The sequence below is a fragment of the Aythya ferina genome, assembly GCF_964211825.1.
Source record: "Aythya ferina genome assembly, chromosome: 17".
Lineage (NCBI taxonomy): Eukaryota > Metazoa > Chordata > Aves > Anseriformes > Anatidae > Aythya > Aythya ferina.
The window spans coordinates 6,160,113-6,176,411 of NC_140316.1; the positions used below are offsets into that span (position 1 = coordinate 6,160,113).

General features: G+C 44.8%; 2 protein-coding genes across 11 annotated transcripts in view; one reads left to right on the forward strand and one right to left on the reverse strand.

Moving 5' to 3' along the window:
- The window catches only part of UBE2L3 (ubiquitin conjugating enzyme E2 L3), a 243,152-nt gene that overhangs the window by 88,274 nt on the left and 138,579 nt on the right, over positions 1-16,299 (reverse strand). The window contains exon 6 of the mRNA XM_084491615.1: positions 8,166-8,248. The gene's annotated coding sequence lies outside the window, so the exon portion shown is untranslated. The remainder of the gene's footprint in view (positions 1-8,165; positions 8,249-16,299) is intronic.
- The window catches only part of HIC2 (HIC ZBTB transcriptional repressor 2), a 74,597-nt gene that overhangs the window by 19,934 nt on the left and 38,364 nt on the right, over positions 1-16,299 (forward strand). Inside the window, exon 1 of one of the 10 annotated variants that reach the window (XM_084491606.1) lies at positions 11,074-11,181. The exons of the other annotated variants lie outside the window; for them this stretch is intronic. The gene's annotated coding sequence lies outside the window, so the exon portion shown is untranslated. Of the gene's footprint in view, positions 1-11,073; positions 11,182-16,299 lie in introns of those variants that run through there. 10 annotated transcript variants of the gene reach the window in all.

Below are 16,299 nucleotides of genomic sequence, written 5' to 3' on the forward strand. Positions count from 1 at the left end.
CACAAATTCAATAGGTAGGTGTAGGCTTTGGATTTCCTGGTTTTTATTATTTGGTGTGGCAAGGTCTTTGCTGTCGGCTATTTGTATCTTGTCTGTTTAGCTCTGCCTCCCCGTGAGCAGATGGGCAGTAAGGAAACGAGGGCTCCACTGGATAAATGCATCATCATCAGCTGCTTTCAAGAGTACCCATGAAGCAGGCTACAAGTGAGATAGTGCCTGGGCAGCTAATCTGAACAGGTACCTACCAGCAATTTCTGCTAACACACAGACTGGGAGACCTGGGTTTGAAGGTTAAACTGGCAGAGAGCCAAAATCAACAGATCGAAGAATATTCAGGTAGAAAGGCAGGGCTAAGTTTCCCCAGACTACAGTTGGCTTGAGGGACTTGGAAGCCCTCTGGCTCCTAGACATTCGAGGAAGAATGGGCCTTGCAAAATGCCCATTTCAAGTATAAATGCTATCTCCAAATACCTAGTTCCTAAGCTGCTACAAGTATTTATGATTCTACGGGAGATGTGCTGGCTTATTCAGAGGTGGCAGAGAATAGGTTTTGTAGGTAAACTTTGATGGGCTCTTTTTAGCTGTAGAGACACAGATTATACAGGACAGTCTAATGTAGCCTGATGTTGAGGGACTATTGTGTCTAGTGAGATCTGTGTTTTTTTTTTAATATTGCATTCTATATTAACTTGGGCTGCAGTCCACAATTTTGCTGTGGCCCCCTGTTCTGTAACACATTTACTTGCGTGGGAACATCCTGCTTTTTGAATGAGTGAGGACTTCCAGGGTGAGAGCCGAACCCTGATCAGCTTTGATCCCGATTCTGCAGTGGAACACAGAATTCTTTGAAAATGTAAAGAGCCAAGCTCTGCTGCTGTGTGCTCCCAGCGTGCTGCTGGCAGGAGAGCGCAGGGCCAGATGGAGAAGGAAGGCTATTTAACGGGCCGTGTGTTATTGGAACTTGCCATCTAACATTCCTCGCTTTCCCCAGTGTGTTCTCCCCCTTCCAGGGTGGAATGCAGTAATTGCCATACCAGAAAGAAGCCATGATCTGTCTGTCTAGTCTGGCATCCTCTCTCCAAGAGAGGCAAACACCAGATGCTTGAGGGAAAGGTACAAGAACTCCTAAAACAAACAACTAAGCAATAACTTGCCTATAGAGGAAGTTAGTGGTTGGCTTATGCCCGAAGGCAAGAGAGTTCCTAGCCTTTTCGTGAGTGTTCTGTGTAGCTGGGTATCCTCCTTCATGTACAACACACTTGCAGTTAATCCATTCTTGCTGACTCCTTGCCTTTTTGGGCAGGGGACCAAGGCACACTGCAGGTCAGCTGTACCGCTGTGCACTGTGCTCCAGTGGTTCTCAGTCTTCAACTTTCTGTGGGACAGGGAAAGCGAGATGTGATGTTGTTCCTGGGTGCATCACTGACATTGTTGCCTACAGACCAGTGCTCGCTCTGGGCAGCTGCTATTCACACCTCCTTTTGCTTTTCTTTCTTTTGCCAGCTGTGTTTGCTGACCTTTTTAATTCATCTGCCATCAGTAAGTAGCCCAGCCTCTTGTGCTAAAGGCATGAACTATGTTTGGCAGTGTGCTTTTTCGTAGGGCTCAGTTTTGCACATCTCTGTCCTCTGCTCTCAGTCCTTTCCACCTCTGTACAGAAGTCTTCCCACACTGTGCACGGCCTTATGCTGTGCCTCATCTCTTCCTGCGTGCTGGGCCTGGTTAACGTAGTAAATGTCCCTGGTCTTTCTGTAGATTTTCCTGGAGAGGATCCTGAGAGAGTGTGTTCCAGGTGGCACCACCAAATGATCGGATTTACCCTGTCCAGCAGAGTGGGATCTGAGCTCTCTCCTACTCCTCCCTTCCAAACACAGGAGCAGGAGGCTGGCTCCACTGGTGCAGAATCAAGGCCACCAGTAAAGGGCCACTGAACCTCTACTGCAAGGCAAGATAAGAACTAGCATCTAGTTCCCTCCCTCCTGGTGTTCTCCAGTGGCTAAATCTTTCATCACAAGCTGCACATACGGACAGCATGTCCTGCTGCACAGGAACATTGCTGGTAACTGGTGTGAAATAGCCTCCAGCAACTGAAAGCAAGAGGGAGAGAGACCTGCCTAGAAATGAGAAAGACCTCAAGCAATATCTTCATTCTCTGGTGCTGATGTGGAAGTCAATATTATGCAGGACCTGTGTTCACCTCAGGGATGAGGAAGGGGAGAGCGCTTTTTTAATTATGTATTGCTAATTCTTTCCCAACCAGCCAGCCTGGGATTTCCTTGCATTCTGAGGCGATGCTTTCATGTGTCTCCTGTTAAACAATCTTTACTTGCTTGAGAAGTTGGTTTTCCCTCCTGTCGAAGCCTGCATCAGAGCCAGAGTGTTGCTTACTTAACATTTATAATAAAAATTCTTTATCCTTTTTTTCTTCTTCTCCTGCTCAAAAAGAGGAGCGTGTATTTCTGGAGGGGGGGAGGGGAGAGGACGATCTTTGGGGTTCAGCCTATTTAGTAACCACAATTACCAGGTGCTCTCACTTCAAGCATTTGGTCAGTTTCCCGTTGGCTAGCTGGACTTCTGTAGTTCATTTATATAAATATAAGAGGCGTTATTGTATAGGTATGACTAGCAGGGAAAGAACTGGGTCTTCTGGTTCTGGTTTCCTCCAAGATGTCCCAGCAGTTTTAGGTAAACTGAAGTAGAGAAGTTGAGTCTCATTTCCTAAGTGACAGCTAGAAATTTACCATTGCTTGCTATTTCTCATCTATGAAATGATCTTTGCTGAACACTTGTGATGAAAAAATGTTGTGGCCATGCAGCTGAATTGTGGTGTTGTATGGCCATGCATGAAGCTAGCTCTAAGAGGTTTGGATTGCTTAGGTAAGCTGGAAACATACCAGTTGCTTACAAACAGCACAACAATGTTGCCCTAAAGCTTGAGAACTGTCTGGTAGGTGGTAGATGTAGGTCATGGAAATGGTGGAAGTCAAATCTAGATGTAGGTCCACAAGCAGCCTGTTGTACAGATGTGGCTGGGGTCTGGCGTCTGTCATTTCACTGCATGAAGTAATATCATGAGTGTTTCTCATGCGCTGCTGTCTTTTCCCAATTTTTATGATATCAACGTCCTTTTTCCTCACTTTTGCCTGCTAATGCTTTTATTCTTAACAACACATGTGCTCTGGTACATTGAAACAGAAGGCAAATGTAGAGCCAGAATTCTGTTTCATTGTTGTTTTTGTTTACTTTTAATGCAGCTTGAGATTTGTAGATATTAATAATTAGTAAAGTTGAATTTATAATTTTAGTTTGGCTTGTTTTTAATTGTGGGTGATAATTAACTTCAGCATGGAAGTGGGGGGACTTCCTATGCCACATTCAACTCCAACGTAACGTGTAACTTCATCCTTTGTTCAGCTCATTAATCCTGCATGGGCACTCTTAGAATTAAAATGCTCTTAATTCAGTAAAATGAGATAAACCAAATTAAAGTTCCTTTTCAAACTGGATGAGTGTGCCTGCACAGAGATGTGGTTTAGCTCATTCACTTTAAATTTACAACTTTAGTTAATCTGAATTAAGTTTCCCAAGTCCTGCATGTAAGACCTCTTTATTTAGAAAGAGCTGCTCTTGTGGAAAGAGGGATGGACTCAGCCCTGTCCTGAGGCATTCGGGCGTGCAGCTAGCTTTTTCAGGGAGAGTTTCTGGGCATTAGCAAATTGTCTACCACATCCTTTTCTTCTCCTCCCAGAACGCCTCTGTGCCACCTCCTAATACCAAAGTTTCTGAGCCCTTACCCTGAATACTTGCTCTGTTCTTATTTGCGGTGCAGCTGGAGAACCAATATTTCAGCAACTTACATTATTTAAGAACAGGGAAAGGCAAACGCATTGTAAAACCAGCCACGAACATACCCTTTGATTTGAAAGTCCTGGCTAGTGGACACTTACTGCCCACTCCAGATACAGAGCAAGAAGCAAAATGTGGCATCTCTCCACAGCAGTAAAGGTTTGCATTTCGATGTGAAAGCCAAACTATTAGCAGAACTATTTTTTGGGGTTGGACTTGAGCTTGGAGATTTGCTTCTGGACATACATGTTTTTCTGCCTGGAAGTGATCTTGTGGCCATGTTACACTTTTCTTATGAAAAGACAAACTGGTCACATGGGTCAAGTATGTCCATTTAGGACAAACACTGCTTAATGAAACTTGCTGCTTGCCAGATGTAAGGAGCGTTGGACCATGTGAGCTCTGCCTGCAAGTTTCACCCAGTCCTGTTTATTGCACTGTTTTCCAACTCTTGCCCTAATGGGATGTTGTTCACAGAATCCTTGCATTGTTTCACAGGTTGCTGTTTTTGCCAAAAAATCAACTGGGGAGGATCAGTTGGCTTCCTCTAAATTTTTTTTTCAGTTGGAATTTCCAGTACATTGATCACGGATGTTATGAATAATGGGGAGGAGATAAAAGAGCAAAAATTTTCTTTCACTCCAAATCTGAGCTGGAGTACAGAAGAAGACAAACACAAGGGAGGTGGTTTTCTATGGATCAGTTGAAGAATTCCTGTTCCTTCTAACTGGCAAAGTCATACGTAAAATGCTGAAGTCTCCAGAAGCCCCGAAAGCATCATGCACTGTGCGCGTGTACTATAAATAAACTTTTAAAAACCTGATTTAAAAACACCTCTGGCAAAGCACATGCTTAACTGAAACTCAGTTGGTGGAGGTTGACTCAGGGGTGTAGGAAGGAGATGGGGAAAGAGCAAGTGGGAGGAAATAAATGGAACCTGCTGTCAGAGAAAAGCCACTTGTTTGTAATTTTTAGGCTGTCCAAGCTCTTGGCATCTCAGCTTTGGGAGATCCCTAGTGACTTTCTGGATGTTTGCCCTTGGCAGGCATATGTTTGTGTGAACTGAGAATTCAAGTATTAACAAAGCTGTATGAGCAGGTTTATTCAACCTACTAGAAAAGGATCAGATGTCTTGGAATTGCGGTTGATTCTCTGGCTCTAGGAATCCAAATGCCTCTTGCTGACAGTTTCCAATCAATTAGACAAAATAATTTCAACAAGCCCTCTTAATGAATTTTCATACATTCAACCTGCAATTTAGATATCTGCATCCCTTTATTTTAAATGGACAATACTTTTGATCTGCACAGAACCAGAGGCTGTTTGGGAAGATGGAGCTCTCTTAGGGTAAATTTCCCTGATAGTATCTGTGTAGGTATGTAATCCGCATTGCTGCTGACTCAAGGCAGGGCTGGCTTACGTGCTTGCTTGTTTTTCAAGGATGTATGAAACCATGATGCATCTTTGAGGAGGGAAAATAGGTCTTTCATACCTGAGCCTTTTAATGTCAGCCACTAAGGGGTTAAACACATTGCCCAGTTCTGAGGAAGCCCCTTCCAAGGAAGGCATTGACTGGAGTAAGGTTTTGCTGCAGACACAAGCTGATGTGCTTGCAGCAAAGATTGCAGGCTTATCAGTAAAGATAAACACGCAAAGGCTTCTAAAACTGTGTGTCCCTGCCACTTGTTTGGGATCCTTTTTCAGAGACAAAGGGAAAATACAAGATCTTCTCCCAGATAGATGCTACGGCGAAGCGGGCAGCCAGCAGGCTGTAGAAACAGAGACCATGTATTACTGCGTGGTTTGGAACAGGTACAGGAGGTATTAGTTTACCTGATTCAAAATAGTACTTGAGACTTTGCAGTATCATGTGGGGTTGGCTCTTTCCACTCAATCATCAGCCTTTTGCAGAGTGTCCAAGTGCTGGACAATGCTGGGTTTTGTTGTCCTCACTTCGTTACTTCCCATGGCTAATTTCTGCATGCGGCTTTCTGCTGCTGAGCAATCTCCAGACTTTACTACCCATTTGTTTGCCATTTCCCACAACTACTTTGAATGTTCTTTTATTTTAATCCTGGTGCTGAGAGGAGGGGAATGGAGATAAAGTTTCTTTAACAGAATGGAATAAAAATGTGCAGGATCTGCTACAGAATTTCTGGGCATAGAACAGACCTCTTGAGTTGCCTGCAAAGGCAGTCCCAACGATAATATTAGGCATTAATAATACACCATAATTATGGTGTAGCCTTATATATCATATATTTGTCTTTATTTCCCCCTTTTCCTACTTGTATCATCAACACTGCAAAACAGCAGATGCAGAAATCAAGCAACTTGCCTCTTCAGGTCAAATTCAAGAAGTCTGCATTTTAAATACAGAAATTATTCCAGATGGGTGAGGACTGGCACTTTGTTTCTCTCCAGGAAAGTCTGTGCCATTCTGAAATCTCAGCCTGGGTTCCTCTGTTTTGCCACAGAGTCTGATTGACACCTACATGTGTGTGGCCCTTTTATACAGGGGAGGACTTAAGTTTGAAAATCCGGACATTTTTGGACTGTGACAACAGTTGGTATGGTGTTTCAATCCATATTTTAGTTTTAAAAAATTAGGTTGATTATTTAAAAAGAGATTGTAGCCACTTATTGCAAAAATCAGAGAGGTGAACAGTTTGTAGGTTTTATAATTTAAAAGCTTCTCTCAATAAAGTGATTCTTTGAATTTGAAAAGAGGGATTTGTACTATTTTAAAAAATTCTCTTCAACTTGCAATGTGATAGATAAAGCTAGTTCTGAGAATGTGAAAATGTGGGCTCCATGTGCTAAAGCTATTTGAAAAGAGGTGTGAGTGAAGGGGCCGAGGTTGGTGTGAACGTCAGACTTCCTGCCTTCTGCACTTTCTGTGTCGCAGCTGTAGCACGTTCGTAGTGTGGCACTTTTTTTAAAAAGGGACTCTGAACTTACCCAGCCTTTCAGGAAAAGACTAGCTGCAGCCAGAAATTCTGGTCCATTGCAGGATGACAAGAGGAAGAGCTTTGTTACTAGCTTGTGTTTGATCTTAGCTGCTTTTTTTTTTCTGCTCTCAGTAGCATGCTAATGATACCTGTGGGAGGTGAAAAACGGGTGAATTCCTGCTAGGGTGCGGACAAGTTCGCAGTTTAGTTCTTGTCCTCTTCTTCCCCTCTGGTAAAAATTTTGGGGGCTGTCCCAGATACATAAAAAGGAACTTTTTCATAGAATAGTTTTCTGTCTTACATCTGCTGAGGACTCTGAATCAGAAAGACAGTAAGCAGTTGACTCAGTTTGTTTTGTCTCCTCTCCCCCTTTCTTATGTTTAAAATGATGAGTATTTATGGGAAATGACTGGCTTGAAAGCCTAGGACAAGTCTGAGCTGCCCATAAGCCATTCCTTTGCTACAGTTCAGGTTTGCTGTGTTTATTTTAAACTTTAAAGCTGAAATGCCAAGTGCATCCTGAATTCTCATTCTGCTTCAAATGCCAGTTGCCAGTTTTACATTTCTTATATGTGATTCTCGATGTATTACTCCACTCTTGGTATCAGAGAACCCAGCGAGTGTGGGTAAGCTGCACCCCAGTCAGAAGAACAGGGTAATGGTGAAACAGAAGGGTGCCAAATGTGGAGGCAAATATGCTCCAGTTTCTGCTGCTGCCCAGGAGAGGGTCTGTAAGTCTGTGATAAGGAATGGAAAGAGACCAAAAGGGATGGGTGGGCCCCCAGAGAAGGCGATCTGGATGCCAAAATATCTTGCTCCAGCTTTGCACGGAGCAGTGTGCAACTGCTTCAGAGGGAGGGCTAGCTGTGGTTTGTGGTTTAGGGAGTCGACACAAATAGTCTCTGGACCCTTTTTACAGGCCTGCAAAGCAGTGTTCTGCCCAGTGAAACGGAACTTGCCCTCCTTGGTGTAATCCTTTCTTGCTTAGCAGGTTCGAGGCTCCGTTCAGAGCAAGAAGTTCTGTCTGTCTGTCAGAAAGGCTCCCAGCTTAAGAAGTAGGGTTTAGCATCCTATGTAGTTTATGCTATGCTAGAGTTAGATTATGCTGGACATGTCTGTAATTAAACACTTGGGTTTGGGTTTCTGTTTTTAAACTACTGTTGTAAACCAGCAGTAAGTACCATGGCAGACAACCCATGAAGATGTTTCTGTGCCCAAGAACCACATGGTAGGCTAGGCTATTTTTTTCTTCTCTCAGTAAGTGAACTGTGTAACTTTTTTGTGGACAGAAAATACAGAACAGTGTGTTGACCTTCATTGCTGATCAAACTTCAGTTGCACCCAGATATAACTGATAGCAGGCCTTACCTGGATTTACTTTCTCTCAATGCACGTAGCTGGTCACAGGGAGGGGAAGTGAAATACTTCAGTAATACACACAGCATAAATGCCTGGATGGAATAAAGACAAACAAAGCACATCAGAAGGGAAAAGGCACTACAAATATTTCAAATTCAATGACAGAAAATTTCAATAGTTCAAATATTTCATTTTGTACGCGAGGCTGATGCTGTGCCCCATAAAACTCATCCAGACAGGGGGAGATCACTGCTACGTGATACTAAAATACCAGCATGCCCATTGCCCAGTACCATGCTCCTCATACCTGGCAAAGCATTGGTTATGCTAATCTCTCACTCTGCTTCCCTTCCAATTGAGTGTTCTTCTATAGGGATGACCAGAGGGAATTTTAGTGATACTACAAAGAAGCCTGTTTGCTTAAAGAGGGCATATGTATATCTTTTAACAGTTCGGTTGTGTACCTCCTTTGTGGGAGGATCCCTGATCTTATACAGAGGGGGACAAGTGCTAATTAACTTAATTCTGGGAACAGGAGGTGGTATGACCTTTTACAAAGTGATTCTTTTGGGCTAGAGTTTATGGAGAGGTATTTGCTAGATCAGTGCCTGAATTTCCTATAAAAACACTGTTTGTTCCCTGGTGTGGCTGAGGGAAGAAATTAACCTCCTGTCCTGCTGGTTTGGGTTCACAGTTCCTTGCCTAAAGATTGTTGGCAAGATTTATCCATCTTATCTTTTAGCACTGAACACAGCAAGTAGATCCAAGTTTTTAAACTTAATTTGGCCTCCACTCACCATATGTTGTGAACATCCAGTCTTTTACTGGTACCTCAGGAGGAAATTCATTTCTGGGGCTTTTTTGTTTCCTTTGTAACTATCAAGATGTTGTCTGTCCTGCACATCTTAAAAAATTCTCCCCCTTTCACCAAAGAAGTGTTAAGGATCCTTAATGCCATCTCTTTGCTGCACCCCCTCTGAGCTGCTCAGGGACACAATTACAAACGCCCCGAGGGTGCCGATGCTGTTTGATTTTTATTCTTCCTACCAGCACTAAGCGATCAGTTCCAGTGGCCCCAGTGTAGACAAAACCAGAGGCAGCTACAGCACTGCCTTAGCACTAACTGAAAAAAGCAGAAGTTACGAGACGTGGCTGATATTAGCTGGACCGAGGGCCTTTGGTCTGAGTGCTGAGGAACCGAAATGCAGCCCCCACAAAGCAGGCCAGACCCTCTGGGTCACCACGTCCCTGGCTCACAAAGCACCTAGGAAGCCCCTGGCTGCTGAGCAGCGGGCAGAAAGCTGGCCACGGGGTCTTACTACCTTGAGAGAGGTAAGGAGGCAGCTGATGAGACTGAATTTTCCTCACAGAAAGAAAGATCTTTGGTTCCTGCCCCCTGTTGTCTTCTAATGTTTCAAAAAAAAAAAAAAAAAAAAAAAAAAAAAAAGCAACTCTAGCAACTCTTCCTCATTCCCCACCACCACCCCCACCACCAAAAAAACACCCACAGGTTTGCCGGACCCTAAGAGAAACAAACGTAAGCACCTCTTTGGAAAACACTCCTGAGGCCTGCGGCCATCCGGCATTCCTGAGGAGGCCGCGAGCCTCCCGAGCCTCCCAGCGCCCGGCGGGCAGGGCAGCGCTCTGGGGGCTCGGGGCTGCCCCCGTCACAGCCAGCAAACCCACTCAGCGCCGTGATTAAAGGCTCCGGCCTCTCCTAAGTCTTTGGGCTACTCGTGCTCGGGAGATGACGGTTTAGTTTTCTGTCTCGGTCTGTCCCATGCCTGAAGTGTGGGGAACTCGTCCCCGTCCTACCAACACAGCAAAGGAGATGCCGTGTCCTCATCTCACTTGGTGCCACAGCATGGCCACTGCAGCGAGAAGTCATTTGGTAATACAGCTAGGTAGGGGGGATTTATTTTGATCAAAATGAAGTGAAAATCTCTATTTCCCACTTGGTTTGACCCCTATTTACAGAGACCTATCGGTATGCGTATGTAGAATAAAGATCTACATGAGTGGAAATGTGCCCTGCTAATATTAAAAGGTACACTGTGGAATTTTGCCTAAGGATAAGATGTAATTTTAATTGAAAGCTGCTGTAACTTGATAGGGAATATCCACAACAGTCTTGAGAATCTACTTTAAAAAATAGTTAAACACAGAGCCAACTCCCATCACTCTGTCTCTCAGAGCTCTGTGCCCTCTTTGATCCATCCATGGTGCTTACGATTCCTCAGAGACACGCACACTGCCAGTAGTCAGAGCTCATTAATATTTATATGATTCCTTCCATCTTAAGATATGCGCTTTGCGATTATTAATTAAAACAATTTCACCGAACCCTAGAATTTAGCTCCATTTTTATAGCTTACAAAACTGAGACCCAGAAAGTTTGTGTGTCCTCGCATGAAGACAGAATGAGATCAAGAATGAGGAAGCTCTAAAGCACGGACTCCTATTAGGCTGCATTTATTTATCTTCTCCAATAATTGAGGAGGCAGCACAGGGCTCCTCTGGCACTAAGGTGCTATGTGTCTGTATAGCCTGGGCAGTGCTGAGAGGGTGAGTGAAGGGAACCCACTCTTTTATTTTGGTTCTTCACACGGCACTTGGTTGCTTTTTAAAAGCCTCTTTAAGAACACAACCTGGGAAGGACTCGCCAGCCTTGCAGAAAAGCGAATGCATTACAGCTTTCCCCAGCACGCTGCGTTTTAGTTCCAGGGTGGGAGCAGACAGAAGGGATGGTGGTTATAATCCAAGCCAGACGTGGGCTCTCTCCTTGCTGTCCTTCCTGGTGCATATGGAATGAAGGAGCTGGGCTGAGTGTGGGACTGATAACGGGAGGGAGGGAGGGCATGCCACGCGATTAGACCAGTTCACTGTAAACACCTAAGTTGCACAAGTAGCTCAAACTTTGATCTTTTTTGTTGTGGAAAAGAAATCTGAGACTGCGAAGCCTGCCTTCAGTCACAAACAAGGAGGTGGACATTACTCAGACCCAACTTTGGAAATGTAAATACAGGTAAAAAGGATCAAAATGGGAAAAGCACTATTTTTTCCCCATCTCTGGCTCCCTGGCATAGTCTGCTTTCAGCAGGGGCTCCTACTCTGACTTGTCTAGCTCTGTTTGTGAATGCAGGCCCCAGTCCCACACCTGAAACGCCCAAATCCAAATGCTCCCAAATACTGTCTGGGATAAGGTTTAAGCCACAGGTGCAATTAAGCTTTTAAGTGGTAAGCCTATTTGGTTAGGGGCACACCTAGAGCCTACAACAAGCTGAGAGAAAAACGATCAGTCTTTCAAACTGACAGGCGGTTCCCGAAATACTGCTGGAAGGGTTAAGAAGAAGCTACAACATTCGTAATTCTCCTGGTATTTATTGTAACGAGTCTCTGAACAAGTTCTCTGTGGATGCATCTGGCTGCCCTAGTGAGGTGGGACTTGCTTTTAATTACAAATCTGGTAATGGATTGTCAAAATGATGGTGTTGCTAAGGCCCTGGGCACACTTTTCTTTGCCCTCTCTTCTTTTCCCCCACCCCCTCCTTCCCAAATCTGCCTGAGCAAACACTGGAGCAAAAGGAGAAGTTTCACAAGAGTGTAGGCTGTTAGCCTGTGGCCTCTTTTCCTATTGGCATTTGGAGCTCTGATTAGATTTTTAGAGGAAAAATGTCATAGCAGGTTAAACAGTAAGATACTGACGAAGATTTTAGACAGAAATATTCAGAGACACTCAACGAGCTTATGAAAAATACTGGGTGTAACACGGGCTGATCCTCGCCATTCTGATTTCTTTGCACCATGTCGTAGTGCTGCCCTTACAATCACTGGGACAACATCAGAGACCTTTGCTTTGCATAGCCTTGAGTTCTTGGGCAAGGATTGAAGCGTGGAACATCAGGACGTGTTAGCGAACACGTCCTAATTAGCCTCTGCCTTGGCTACCACAACCTTAAAGGCCGTGAGCCTTGCCTCCATGATGCCTCCCAACATGTTCTACAATATTGCATTTTATCCGAGTCTAGACAAAGTCTTAAGGGTTACGTTGTCAACTAATCACTCGTTTTAGTGGGAAAACTGCTTTCCTTCAGGTTTGTTTCTGTGCCTGCTTTTTCCCCATTGCTGTCTCTTTTCTCCTCCTTCCCTCTGCATACCTTCCCTGCAGCAACTCCCGTTCCATCTGCTGTAATGTAAGCGTTAACTGTTTAATTGCTGATTAGGGAAATCTCATCACGTGGCCTTTGGAACCACACTGGAGTGGGAAGAGTGGGGTGGGGGGCAGAGGAAGGAGACGTGCGAGTTCCCACTTCTCTCTCACAGGCTGACCTGCGAGGGCATTAGTCATTTTTGACACATGAGGGTGTTTAACGTCTCCTCGATCTGATGGGTAGAACTGGTGAATGGGATTTGGATGTAACTGAGTCCTCGTCATCTTCTGCTGCTGAACTTGCTATTTGACCTTGAGAGAGTTCGGCCTGGCCTTTCATCCTTTAAGTGGATAAAGGGCAAGTACTGCAGCTTCATTCTGGGATTCTTGAATGCAGAAGACATACTCATGCAAAGGACTAGTGCTCTTTCTGTATAATAAAATACTGAGTTGCTGAGTTTTCTCCATTTTTTTTCATGGTTTTGCATCAAGTCGCAGAGAGTGAGATGATAAGCTGGAGGAGATCTGCAGTTCTCAAAACAGTGAAAGCCCTTTTAGCTCTATGTTCCCAAGCAACCATATGGGGGGCTTTTACCCAACTAACTTACTGCATTGTGCGATGCGCGTTCAGCTGGTGTGCCCCTTCTCTCCCTCTGGCACCAGCTATTCTAAGCCTTCTCATGTTATCAGCATTTTGGCTCCTCTTGCACTTGCAGCACCTAGCTGCCACAGCAGCTGTGGCATGCAGAATAATACTTCAGAAAATTTGGCAGAGACCTTGGGGACCGTGGGCGACGGAGGAGAGGAGGTGTGCAGGTGGACTCTGATACCCACGTAGTCAGTCTCTGCTCTGAAAACTTTTTGTGACTAGATGTAACAGCCAGTTTCGCATTTGGTTTTGCAGGACTGTAGGAATTGCTTGGAGATACGAGCTGGACATTTTCCTTTCTGTCATGAAAGGAAATATTTTGATAATTGGCAAACTAATGAATTTGCCATTATAGCAGAGAAGAAAGTGGTATTTTTAGCAATTAGCAAAGAAAAGCATTTTAGTCAAACTGAAACTATCTTCTCATTTGTATGGGGATTTTATTGCTAGCAGATGTTTAATTTCCGTAAGCAATTAATGTTTTGGAAAGCTGAAAAATTATTTATACACATGTAAAAAAACACTTGTATTTCACTTCAGTCAGAGAGTAAGCACTCACACGGTGCAAGCTCAAAGACCCCACAAAGACCAGAACTGGCATTCTTCATACTTTCAAGGAGCAGATGGGTCTACGTAGAGGAGAGCATAAAGGAGAGAGTAAGTGTATATATGGCAGGGAATGGAAATAAAGGGAAATATACCTTTGAGGAGAGGGACAGTAAAATGCCAATATACTTATCATGCTGTCTGCCTTCATCACAAAAAAATCCACTCCTCTTTTTCCCCATCCCCACCCCAAAAAAAGTCCAACTCCATTTAGAAAACACCCTTACAGATCACGTGGCAGCTGGCAGAGGCTGCCTGCCCTTCTGCTGAAGCCAGCTTAAACTCCTGAAACAAAGCAAACTGGGCTGAAATTCTAGGCATTAAAAACCCAAAGCAGCTGCCTCCCTGACATCCTGGGTCGGACTCTCATTTCAGTTTCGCTTCTGCTAGATCAGGTAATATCATCGCTACGGTGTAACTGAAATCAGGGTCTGCTCATCGTGACATCGGTCACCCGTTGGTAATCCATTTGTTATCTCTGCTGCGTTTGTGGGAGCACACCCACCCACTCCCTGTAGGCTGCGGTAATTTATTTGGCCTATTTTACGTCTGATGGTCACTTGAAACTGTACCTCTTGCCTGTCAGCAGCTGTAGTTGTTTTGCTAAGTGACTATCTAAAGCGAGACTTCCTTGTGCAAATGTGGATTTTAGCCACTGTCACCAGAAATCCAGTGGTCCTCTTCTCTCCCGACCCCTCCCGTCCCCTTCAGCTGTTTAAGTTTCAGGACACATGGCTGCCACGAACGTGTGCTCGGGGTTTGCAAAAGGGCTTGGGTGACAGGAGAAATCGGATCACACAATGCGCGTTCAGAGCCCAGCCACCAATTGGTACGGCAGGAGCCTGCAGCTCCCTCACGCTCCTTATTGTCTCGGCCTAACATCGAGCAGCCTGCCTTTCTCACGTCCCCCCCTCAAAAATGGTAACACAACTGAAAGGAGCAGGCGGAGGAATGTCAGCACCTCCCGCTGAGCGGCCGGGCTGTCAGCCTGCGCTCGCTGTGGTACCCCCAAGGGCTGTGGGTATCGGGGTGGGGAAGGGCCTGCACACCTCATTGTGCCTTCTTGCTTACGCTGGAGAATCTCCAGCTTATCCTGCCAGTGCAGTGACTGCATGTGGAGGAGGGGGAGAGGTTGTGTTGCAACCTCTGAGAAAATTAGTTGTCTCTATTTTATCTTTTGCAGCTGCAGCACTTTTTTTTCCCCTCATCACCCCCCCCCCCCATGCGAGTGGTATGTCTGAACCATATCCTTCAAAACCAGTTTTCTAAGCAGATTAGATGGGTAGCAGAGACAGCTATGCAATCAGGCAAAAATGTGCACTCAAGCCTCCACTTTTTGCAGTGGCCGGAGCAGTAAGTGTCTACCACCTGGATTTTTTTTTTCCTTATTCTCTCCCTTTCCTGTTGCTGCAGTGCTGCACTCTGTTGCTGTTGTAGGCTCAAACAAAATGCTCATTTGGGATCTGAATTATATCCCAAATAGGGAGAGGAAGGAAGCTGGGTTCCATGCTAATGGTCATTAACGTGCAATTAAAGCAGACTCCCTGGCTGGCATGCTGCACCATGCAAAGTGACATTTGCTCCCTGTGACTGCGCTGAGGGGTAAGCTGGGGATTACCTCGGGTCTTCCAACACCAGCCCTCCCCTGACTGGTCTGGAAAAGCAGCGTCTAAGTTTACTGCCCCTCTGAATTCATTCTGCTCTCATGGACTGCAGCTGCAAGTGAATTTGGTTTCTTGCTGCCCCGTATCTTTCGGTGCTCCCTGTCGGTCTCGTTGCATGCTAGGAATCTGACAATAATGGTCGTCACCTGCTTGGAGATATCATGAGAACTCTTAAGCATTGGTATTGGTTTCACGTCTGGTCTCTTACAGGACAACGAGCTGAATTTAGGGCTAAGCTCTTCAGACGAGTTTGGAAACCTTGCAGCTTGTTCAGTGTGGGTGGAAAATGGGGATAGGTTAGTGGGCTGAGCGGCAGACCTGAGGAAAAGAGTTGAGTAAGCTTTGGCTTTCTTCCATGAGAGGAAACAGAGCAAAGTGTCCCAGGAGGCATTTGTTGCTTTTCTGGAGGACAGGAAGGAACCCAAAGCAAAGTGATCCAGAAATGGTTTTCACGGCGAGTCTGGGGAAACAACAATGCTTAAGGGAAGGAGGGAGAGAACTCAAAATATTAAGCCAGAGAAGTTTAGGATTGCGATTTGGAAGAAGAAGGGGGAAGAGAAAATAAACCCTTTATTTGCCATATAAGGCACAGGAAAGAAAGAAAAGAGAAACTATCTTGATGACTTTAGTGTGCTTGATGAGGTAAGAAAGAAACTACCAGAAGCCCAGGCAATTGAAGTTGTATTTGAAATATTGATAGAAAAATGAGCTTTAACGTGTTGGCACAATGCACTTGTTTATCTTCTGCTGATTCCCCAAAAGTGAAGAATTAATTTGAGAAGATGTAGAAATTACACGCAGAAGGAAGATCCAATCTTACTGGTAGAAAGGGGGTGAAAAAGTGGGTGGAAAGCTGGTTGGATGTGTCAACCACAAAAGCAGTGAGATACGATCATAAAGAATTCGGGTTTTAAAACCCAAGGAAATCATGCAGATACCTTTCTCACTGACTAAAGCAGCGTCTTTGGGTGCGCAGCGCTGCCCTTGTCACAGGGGCAATGTTCGGTACGTTCCCACCAAAGCCATGCGCCATCTGTTTGTGTTGCTCAGAGAAAAGGTTCGTCTTCTTATTCC